The following is an 11620-nucleotide window of genomic DNA, read 5'->3' on the forward strand; positions in this document are numbered from 1 at the left end:
TTTTCCTAGTTTTCTGCTTTCCTTCTAATTTTGGTTGCATTGGTTTTGTTTGTACAAAACCTTTTTAATTTTATATAATCAAAATCATCCATTTTGCATTTTGTAATGTTCTCTATATCTTGTTTGGCAAGACCTTTCTTGTTAAATATTACTTTCCTTCACATGCTCTGTTCCAGCCAAACTGACCTACTGAAGGCAGTTCATGGAGAAGTGGATAGAGCAATGGACCTAGAGTCAGGAAGATCTGAGTTCAGATCTAGTTCTAGCTGTGTGACCCCTGGGCGAGTCACTTAATCTGTTTCCTCCACTGTACAATGGGAATAATAGTACCTACCTCTCAGGGTTGTTGTAGAGGATCAGAAGAGATGATATTTATAAAAGTTTTTAGCATAGTGCCTGGCACATAATAGGCACTATATAAATGCTTATTCCCTTCCCTATGTCTATAAATCTATCATTTAAAATAAACATTTTTAAAATTCTCTCTCTCTTCTCCCTGCCCAGATCAGACATCTCATATTTAGAATGCGCTCTCTCCTCACTTCTGAATCTTGAGCTACCTTTGACATACAGCTCAGGGACTCCTTCCTATACTACCTTTCCTGACCCACACTCCACAACTGTTAGTACTCTCTGCCTTTTCAAAAGGACTTTGTATCTGTAATTTATCATTTATTTATCTCTATATTTGTTGTATTTCCGACCCGCTCCTCCCTCAAGTTCCTTGAGAACAGGGATTATTTCTTGTGCTGAATTTATATCCTGGCACCTAGCATAACGCCTTGCAAATAGGGTTGGAGTTAGGGACTGGCCCTGCGATTTCATTGGTATAGGGTATTCCCAGATAAGAAAACTCCCTCTACTAATGCAGGACAGACCCATCTCCACAATTTATAGGAAGTTGCCTGGAGCACTGAGAGATTCAGAAACTTGCCTAGGGTCACACAGCCAGGATGTATCAGAAACAAAGCTTTCACCCAAGTCCTCCTGGCTTGGAGGTCAGAACCCTAGTTACTAAATCATAATGCACATAGTAAGTGCTTAATCCCGATTTACCGCCTTGGTTTGGATCGAACAGGAGAAAAGAAATCATCACCTGTCTTTGGCCATTTCAGTTTTCCCTTCATGCCGCTCCTATGCACTGCCTCTAGTAACCATTCCTCACCTCTTCCTAACAATCCCATTTTTCTGTTTCTAATCCAATAATGTCAGAGGAACCAGCTGTCCAAACCTGTTAGAATGGCAGGTGTTGTCATGGCCTACTTATATCCTGTATTTGGTCAATGAAATGTCAAGAAAAACAATGTAATGCAGGAAATTAGTTCAATGAGACCAGAGGAGCCCTATTGGAGCCAGCTTGAACTGGTTCACAAAAGCCTATTGTTAAATTTTTGGAGTGAATATTTATGCCTTTCTACAAATCAGGGCTTGATTTATGTTTGTGTTGATTGTCTAGACTTAAGAAAGTCATGGAAAAATTATAGTAATGCATATTAAACTCAAAAGTATATGTATAGATGTATATGGACTTTTTTTTTTCCTGGAAAACAAGTTGTCAAACATTTACTAGCATACCATTGCATTTACAACATGGGTGATTAGCCACACAATTAGAGATTAGAGATTAGGAGTTTGTTGTGAACCAGCAGCCCTGGAATGGCAAAGATGCTATGTCCAGTAATCTCACACATCCAGAATTTCATTGTCTGCAGAAGCACCATCCCCATCCAATAGCACCCCTTCAGATCCTATGCACCTGTCTCAATTGCCAGACCCAGACACCGGTGGGATTCACTTATAACATAATAATAACAATTTGTGGCAACTTTATGCAAGACATGCCAGTACAAAATAAGAGTAAATAGGCTCTAAGTAGATGAAGCTCCTGAGAACAGGGATTGTCTTTTGCTTTTCTTTGATTTCATCACACTTAGCACAGTATCTGGCACACAGTAGGCACTAAACAAATGTTTACTGACTGAGTGAGTGATTAATAAAGTGCTTGAGCTCTTAGGTATGGTCTTCATGGATGTCACTACATGGACTTCACTATATGTATTCTGGCTGCTCAACGGCTTTTCTTTGATTCCTCAGTCAATAAACATTTATTAAGCACCTATTATGTGCCAGTCATTGTGCTAAGCATTGGGGATACAAAGAAAGGTGAAAGACAGTCCCTTCCCTGTGGGAGCTCCCATTCTAATGGTTCCTTCCTGGTCCTGGGACCGGTGTTCTGAATAGGTGAGGTTGCTGTATTGCTGGGGCCTCGAGAGGTAAAATTTGTAACTATAAAACAGAAGCAATAAAAAGTGGTTTTTGCTTTGGGAACAACTCTTTCCCTTTCCTGCCTCTGTTACTGATGTTATTTAAACTACCCCTCTCCTTCCTTCAATAAGAGAACAGTCAGTAAAGAACAGCATCAAGATCAAAAGAAAAACACGAAATCCTAAAGTTAGCCTTAGAAGGGACCTGCAAGGTCATCTAGTGAAGAAGCCCTTTCATTTTACAGATGAAGACATTGAAGCCTAGAGAGGGAAACAATTTAGTCATACAGAAAATGACAGAGCCACGATTTGAACCTAGATCATCTCATTCTGAGTCCAGTGACATTTTCATTCCACCATCCTCCCTCCCTAACCTTATATGCTCCATTTACCCCACACCAAAAAACAAGTATTTCTGTGAGCTGAAAGCTTCAAGGCAATGGCCAGCTGCAAGGGTGACCATCAGCCATGCCAACAGCAAAATGGGTACTAGCATAGATGAAAGCACTCGAAATCAATAATCAATCAATAAATAACCATTTATTAAACATCTTCTATGTGCCAGGCACTGTGCTAAGCACTGGGCCTATCTGTATACCTTTGGAAGTGCGGAAGGGGAAGGGAAGGAAGGGACTGGGGACAAGGTTTATCATTTCTATTCAATTCAAAACTTTTTGACCACACAATTTGTTGGTTTTTGAAAGTAAAACTGTGGTCTCTGACAGTTCCTTTTTTTTAAGTCTAAGTATTAGAAGTGGATACTTCAGAGATATGAATTGAATTGAATTGAACTGAATTGGATTAATTTACAAGGCTGAGCATTCATCAGAAACTAAGAGATCTTCAGAAAGCGAATAACCTTTGTGAAAGAAACAGGAAGATTTCCCTCTTATGAAGGAAGAGCTATACCTCATTGTCTTTGTGAACGCAAAGTTAGACAGAATGCAGGCTGCCCTGGTCTGTTTCCTGCTCCATTCTACTGCGCCTATCCCAATCTAGGCTGCCTCTTTTTATCTCTGTAACCACAGGTGCAAGGTCTGATGAAATAGAAACAGTCCTTGACAAAGTTCTGCAATGAGAAAGGAAGAATGAAAACAGCATTAAAGGAAACTGGAGGCTGCAAACTGTTTTCAGTTCATGAGTGACTTGCTCACTATGCAGCACCCTTACCCATTAGCTTTCCCCAAGCCAATAGGTCTGCCAGCCACCAGAAAAGAAGAGCTCTATAATTATTCTCCAAAAAGTAAGGACAAGACCTCTGCCTTTGAGGAGTGTATAATGTAATTGGAACAAGTCAATGCTGAGGATTATGGGAAATTATAGGGAACAAAGACAGGGGTGTGTGTGTGTGGAGAGAGAGAGAGGAGAGGGGAGAGGAAAGGAGGAAAGGAAAGACAGACAGACAGACACAGAAAGACAGAGAAAGAGAGACAGAGAGAAACAGAGAGGAGAAAGAGAGGAAATGTAACAAGAAATAAATCAGTTGCAAAGGAAAATCAGCCAAAACTCAAACATGAAAACCAGCCATCATTACTTTCTAATCACTCCATGTATTTGTCTCCAAGTGATACCAACTTAATTGTTCAAATGAGTGGTTAGCCAGTGGCAATGTGACTGATGTGCAAATGACAGAAGCAGAAGCTGAGCTATGAGATAGGGGGACTTTTAGAAGAAGGCAAACGATAATGAAAGCACACTTTATTTTTTTTATAGTGCTTCACAGTTTACAAAGCATCTTCCCTGCAACAGCCAGGTGATGTCGGTATACACTAGTAACTAGTGGACTGGTTATACAGTAACTAGTCAGTCAACAAGCTTAATAAAGAATCTACAGTTGCAGGCAATACATTCATCACGAAATGCAATGACTAATGTAGGAATGATGAGGGCTGGAGGACTGATAGAGTATGTTTATATATATGTATATATACATGGGGTGTCTGGGGCCTTCAGGGAGGATAGCACCTCTGGTGTAAGGGCTGCTTATCCACCTTTGGTGTTCAACTCTCACCTGTGGCTCTAGGAAGCTGTATCATGTGCATATATATATATATATACCTTGTATAAAACCATCTTGGCAGAGGGGCTAAACCTGCTAGAGGGTAACTCACAGGCCTCCAACACTTAGAGTAAGTTAGGGGGAATGTCACCCCAAGCATGTGAAAACTTCCTTTGGTGGGCATTATGAGGTCTAGAGGTTTAGAATACAGATCTTGCCCGAAAGAATTCAACCCAAGCCTTCTTTCAGCCAAAGAGAAGGTTTATTAAAGATCCTCCGTGTTAGCCAGACTCTTAAGGAATCTGAACATCTGCGAGCTATTGACTAGATTGTAAAAATCTGAGCAGTGGCTAGATTATAAGAATCAGAGCATCTTAATGAGATGGACTTTATATACAGAAAGACTATGGGAGGGATCTAGGAGTGGCCAAGTAGTCTATGAGGTAATAGAACTCCAGGGGTGACCAAGGGAGAATGGAGCCTAGATAGAATTAGGGGTGGGAAGTGGCCTGGGGACATAAGGAGGTCTAAGCTAAATTAAAGGTAACCAGAGAATTGGGAGATTGGGTGCAGCCACAAAGAAAGGCCAGTTGATGGGATTATAGCCTCAGGCTAAAGCCAGAGATTTGGCCATGTGGGAAAGTCCAGGGTTTTTCCTTTTTGAGGTCTAGATCCCATCCTCATCAGGCAGATGAGAACATTTTGTTCCAACAGCAATGAAGGTGGCTGAAGCAGGTGCCATGGAGCGCTTAGAGCTTGCTCAAACGTCCAAGACTTCTGTCTTGCCACTGGACTCCAGTGACTCTGGAGCAGAGAGTGTAGCTCATGACTTCGTGCAACTCTATCTCACTTAAATCCGGTTCAGGTGTGAGTCATTTGTAGTCACATTTTCCCAGTTTTTATTAAATAAAAGTTCTTTTTCTGCCCCCTCTAAACCACCAAACTGTTCATCTACAAACAAGGAAGGCATCATCCAATATTTTTTACAAGATGACATGTCTTTACATTTGTGCCATCATTGATTTTCTGTCTAAAACCCTTCAAATCCCATCTGAAAACCATGTCTCTTTGTACATATATTTTAACAGTTTGTATTAAACCAAAGCTCTTTTCCTATTCCTTTCAGGCATCAAAATGTTTATCTGTCTTACATCCTTTGCTAATTGCTTTAACTCTTCCTCTACGAAAGGACAGTACAGGGACAATGCCCTGCAGGAGGATAAAGTTATCATTAAGATGAGTTGAGAAATTATTCATTGTTCTCCTTTTGGCAGAGAAAGTCCGCCAGCAGATCGACTGGAAGTCCCCCATCACTAATATAATGTGTCTCTGTGCCAGGCTTATGATGTTTCCCACAATCCTCAACTACTTCAATTGCTTTGTATCCATCTGTTATGTCTGATGTCAAACAACGTTGTTTCTGTTTCCATCACCCACTTCTCCACTATGGGTCTTGTATTTCCTTGTGTAACAGGTTAATGAGAGGCTTCCACTTATTTAATGTAGGTATGCCTCCATATGTAAGATTTTAAGTATGTGCACGGGTACTCCTCCCTAAAGGGTGCTCCACATGGTACACGGTTGAGGGGGTGGAAGAAAGGAGCCGGGCTGGGGGTCAGAGCTGAGGAATTTAAAGAATGCTTTCCCTTGTAGCAAGAGGTTTAAGAGGTGGGCACCTCTCGGGTAAGTATGATCACCTCATTTTCCATGTTTAGTTCACTTTTTTTTCTCAAAGGCTTTTTCAGTTAAGCATAGGGGTATTAATATTTATGGATGTATGCATATTCATATGCTATTCTCTCTGATTATAGGCTTTCCTATTTATGAAAAGTTGTACCTGCCTGTGAGTATGCTTTTGGGGCTTCCAAATGGGATCGGTGTCTGCTTTGAACCTGTTCATGCCACAGCCGTTGAGATAAAGATGTATGCCCCGGTCCTCTACAGATTTCAAAACTTCTCCTCAAAGTTCTATCCAGTGCAAGTGGTCACGCCAGGCAAAGGTTTAGTTTAACACTAGATTAGTTTAACACTGGATTTAGTTTTATATAAAGGGGGAATAGGTTTTATAAGTACTAACAGTAATAGCAGGCAATTAGGGAACAAATCGTTTTTAAACATAGTACCCCATCAGGACTTTCTCTACAACTTGGTGCTCACAAGTTCGCAAGTTGTGTTCCCAGGAAGGTGACTACTACTTCCAGGGGCCAAGGGTACCTACTCTTTGGGTCCACTTTCCTAAAACTATAGCTCATAAACACCCACCAATGAGCTTATCTTTAATAGCATTATATATTACTATTAATAGTTATTGTATATTATTATATTATATATATTATTAATAGTTATTTTCTAATAGTAGACACAATTAGCTCAAAACAAAGGCATTTTCCAAGATGGCATAAAAAGAACAGTAACTAAAAAATATTGCACCCATAAATCTGGGGTTTGCTTTCACATAAATATATACAATCCTTGTGGGAAGAGTGGGCACAAACTTAGATTATACTGGTACTCGGGCATACACATAAGGCCATATGTGTACCCAAAGTGACTCACACCTCAGGCACCAGTGGACCTCAGTGTCTCTTCTCTCTTTGTGAAGTCCTCACACCACTTTATATAGTGCCTGTCCTGGATGGGTCCCTAAGCTGGGTCCTAGGATCTACTCCTCTCCCACAGATCATCTCTCTATTATTAACAGGACTAGCTCTCTCTTGATACCATAGTCAGTTTCCTACCTTAATGTGCTCCACTTCTCTGTCTCTGTCTCTCTGTCTCTCTCTCTCTCTCTCTGTGTGACACACACACACACACCGCCCTGTTCCCTGCTGAATGTGGTATCTCCACACAGGTCTGATTAAGGTGCAGTGGTGGCATGTATCAATTAAAATCCCTTCCACAGGCCTGTTGTACTATAGTAGAGAGATTGAATTCCGCATACCTAGGCAAACTTTAGCAAACTAGCTTTCCCCCCCCCCAAGGCAATCAAGGTTAAGTGACTTGCCCGAGGTCACACAGCTAGTGAGTATCATGTGCCTGAGGTCACATTTGAACTCAGATCCTCCTGACTTCAGGGCCAGTGCTCTATCCACTGTGCCACCTAGCTGCCCCAGCAAGCTAGCTTTTTAAAGCCAACATTTCATCTCTGTTAACTGACCCTTTACTTTCTATCACTATATGTCTTTACAACTTAGTTTAACACCTCATTATTGGTGATTATATTCTAAATTGGGGGATTTAGTTGGTCAGGGATTAACTCACCCCCCAACACAAGGAAACCGCTCTATGAACTGACTGGGTTGGGGAATGTATGGAGGAGGTTGCCTCAAGAAGAATGGGGAGCTTTTAAGAATGAAATTCCAATCCAGAAGTTCTCAAATTTTTTGGTGTGAGAACCTTTATATTCTTAAAAATTACTGAGGACCTCATTCCCAAAGAGTTTTATGTGAGTTATATCTACAAGTATTTACTGTATTAGAAATTAAAACATCTTGGTAGTATTATGGAAATAGTTTTGACCTGATGCCCCCTGCAAAAGGGGGCCAAATGTGTTCTGGGAGCACTAGTGACTCCCCAGTTAGTCTCTCTGCAGAACTGTAACTAGTATGGAACAAATCAGTCTTTGCCTCAAGATGTCAACATCCAGGGGTCTCACTTCCTCCTGCACCAACCACTTATGTTTCTCCACTGCAGACACTTAGGCCAACCCACACCCTCCCCCCCCTCATGTGAAAGCATCGGTGTCAGTAGTTGGGCGTTTTCTACACCACTACCATTTCTTCTTTCTCTCCTATTTGCATACACTCTCATCTTTTTTGGACATCACACCTCAAATGTTATCATATACAACATCCTTCCTTTCCTTTTTAAGCTACATATACAGGGAACATATCTACCCGAAGTGCGTGATGAATCACCTTACTGCAGAGATCATACACAGCCTCCTGGGTGATGTAGTCTAAAGAATTTTCCCCAAATGAGTGAGGCTGTCTCTCAAGTCCAGGCATTGTGAAAACATGATCTCCATCCATGAATTAATGCCTGCTTTATTGATGAAAGCAAAGGCAGGTAATTAAGGATGAATATAAAAGAATGGCATGATCCTATAAGAATAACGTAAGAAACACTAAAGCTTTGTACAGTCTGGACTGGCATGAATGATAATTGACCACAAAAAAGTTTTTACTTTTTTTCTTTTTAAAGCTATGTTGAGGGCAAGAGGAAGGGGAAAAAAAGGATATCTCCTCTTCCTCCCTGGGAAGGCATAGCTTCTTGAACCAACCATTCTCCCTATAACTTATGGTTTAAAGTTTGAAGAAGTAGGAGACTCAAGGTTAGGGCGGGAAATTGAGGTGGGGGCATTGTGTCTGACAAAACTCAGAGTTGTAATACCTAGAAAAGGGAAAGGTGGGTGCAGTTAGAGCTAGAAGAAATGGTGGGAGTGCAGGGAGTCAAGTTTGGGGGTGAATGGCGTAATGATAACGAAAAAGATGGAGAGAAGATAGAACTTATTTTACTTCCCTTTCCGCTACCAAAAAAAAATACCAATATTTAGATTAGGAAGGATAGAACCAATATAATTAACAAGGAATTAAAAGCTAAGATAAAAGACATGGGCAGCTAGGTGGTGCAGTGGATAGAGTGCTGGCACTGGAATCAGGTAGACTCATCTTCCTGAGTTCAAATCTGGCCTCTGACCTTACTAGCTGTGTGACTTTGGGCAAGTCACCTAACCCTGTTTGCTTCATTTTCCTTATCTGTAAAATGAGCTGGAGAAGGAAATGGCAAACCACTACAGTATCTTCGCCAAGAAAACCCCACAAAGAGTCAGGAAGAGTCAGACATGACTGAAGCAACTGAGCAACAAAAATAAGAGACATGCTCAAGTTATATCTAGCCACCTTGAATGGATTCAAGTCACACAGTCCTGACAAATTATATTGCAAGAGAGTGACTGAAATGACAGATGTGATTGCTAAACTGCTACAATATTTTTAAAATGACAAGGATTGGAAGAGTTTCTCAGAATTGGAAAGAGGTAAATGTTGTCTAAGTTTTCAAAATAGGGAAGAGAGTGAAATCTCCAAACAATTGGTTAATATGCTTGACTTAAATTACTGGCAAAATTTTAGAATGTACTCTTAAAAGGATGGCATGTGAACATTAAGAATGAAAAGCAGTGACCATTAAAAGTCGGCAAGGTTTCATTGAGAAAAATTTATGCAAGGCCAACCCAAAGTTAGTGGCCTCCTAGATCAAAGCAATGCCATAGGGCAGAGCGCATCTGGATCTCAGGGAGGCATTTGATTTTATTCTTGAGGACGAGTTGGAGACAAGATAATAGTTCAGTTAAGTAGATATCACTGAATGGCAATAATCAAAGCCTAATGATAAGTGGATTGCTGCTTACTGGAGAGAAGTATCTAGTGTTGTTTAGTCATTTTGCCATATCTGACACTTCATGACTCTGTTTGGGGTTTCCTTGGCAAAGATACTGGAGTGGTTTGCCATTTCCTTCTCCAGCTCATTTTACAGATGAGGAAACTGAGGCAAACAGTGTTGAAAGACTTGCTCAGAGTCACACAGCTACTGTCTGAGGCCAGATTTGAACTCAGGAAGATGGGTCTTCTTGATTACAGGCTCACTACTCTATTATCCACTATGCCACAAAGCTGCACTTATATTAACATTATGTTCTATCCTATTTTTATTTTATTTTATTTTTTGGCTAGGCAATGGGGTTAAGTGACTTGCCCAGGGTCGTACAGCTAGTCAGTGTTATGTGTCTGAGGCTGGATTTGAACTCAGGCCCTCCTGAATCCAGGGCTAGTGTTCTACCCAATGTGCCACCTAGCTGCTCCTGTATTTTTACTTTTTAAACCTTCCCCAATTACATTTTAATCTGGTTCTGGCCCACACTGTGCCCGTGCATTCCATAAGCAACACTTATTTCACAGGGTTGTTGTGAAGATCAAATTAGATAATGTAAATAAAGTGCTTTGCAAATCTTAAAAGCACTATATTAGTACGAAGTATCATTGCTATTGTTATTTGCCTTAGGCAATCATATTTAATATTATGCTCAGTTTTGAGTGCCATGTTTTGGGAAATGCATTGGAAAACTAGAGCCAATCCACAGGAAGGTGGCCAGTATGGAGCCTTTATGTATGACAATCAGCTAAAGTACTAGAGATACTTGGCCAGGAAAGACAAGATTCAGGGAGGGTGCACATGGTGTGATGATCAACTTTGATAGACCTAGCTCTTCTAATCAAGACAAAGATTCTTTTTTTTTTAAGGCAATTGGGATTAAGTGACTTGCCCAGGGTCACACAGCTAGTAAGTGTCAAGTGTTCGGTCTACTGTCAGATTTGAACTCAGGTCCTCCTGACTTCAGGGCCTGTGCTTTATCCACTGCACCACCTAGCTGCCCCTTCAGTACAAGGATTCTAACACAATCCCGAAAGACTCAAGGTGGAAAATGCTATCTACATACAGAGAAAGAACTATGAAATCTGAATGCAAATGGAAGCAAGCTATTTTCACTTTTTTGTTTTTTGGTTTTTCTTTCCTGTGGTTTTTCTCTTTTGCTCTATTTCTTCTTTCACAACATGTGGAAATATGTTTAATATGATTGTACATGTATAGCCTCTATCAGATTGCTTGCCGTCTGGGGCGGGGAGGGATAAAAAATTTGGAACTCAAAATCTTATAAAAGTGAATGTTGAAAACTAAAAATAATTAGGTAATTATCATAAGCAGTGGAAATTAGACTTGTGCTATTTGGCCCCAGAGGGAAGAATCAGGAACAACGTGTAGAAGTTTCAGAGACAAATTTCAGTTCAATGGAAGGAAAACTGCCATAATTAATATAGCATTTTAAATTCAGCAAAACACTTTCTTCCAAACAACTGTGTGAGGCAGGTAAGTGCAACCCATTTTATAGATTCAAAAGTGGAAGACAATACGGAGGTTAAGTAACTTGCCCAAGGGCATACTGCTATAGTGTCAGAGCAAGGTCTTAAGCAAAGCCTTTTGCCTCCTACACCAGTGTTCTGATCCACATGGTTTCAGCAGGATCCATCAGTAAAGGCAACAGGTTACTTCACGTAGCAGCCAGCTCCCCATTATTGGAGGTCTTTTATCAAGGGTTGTATGATCACTTGTCATGGATGTTCAGTTTTGGGTACGGTACTGCATTAAAAGACATTGAAAAATTAGAACTGGTGACCGGAATGATTGATTAAGCAACTAGGGATTTTTTAGCCTAGAAAAGATAAGACTTAGGAAGAACATACCCTCAGAAAAAGAATCCATGTTGTATATGTATAGCCTATATTAAATTGTATACCATCTT

Source organism: Phascolarctos cinereus, unplaced genomic scaffold, assembly GCF_003287225.1.
Source record: "Phascolarctos cinereus isolate Bilbo 61053 unplaced genomic scaffold, phaCin_HiC Scaffold_726;HRSCAF=1367, whole genome shotgun sequence".
NCBI lineage: Eukaryota > Metazoa > Chordata > Mammalia > Diprotodontia > Phascolarctidae > Phascolarctos > Phascolarctos cinereus.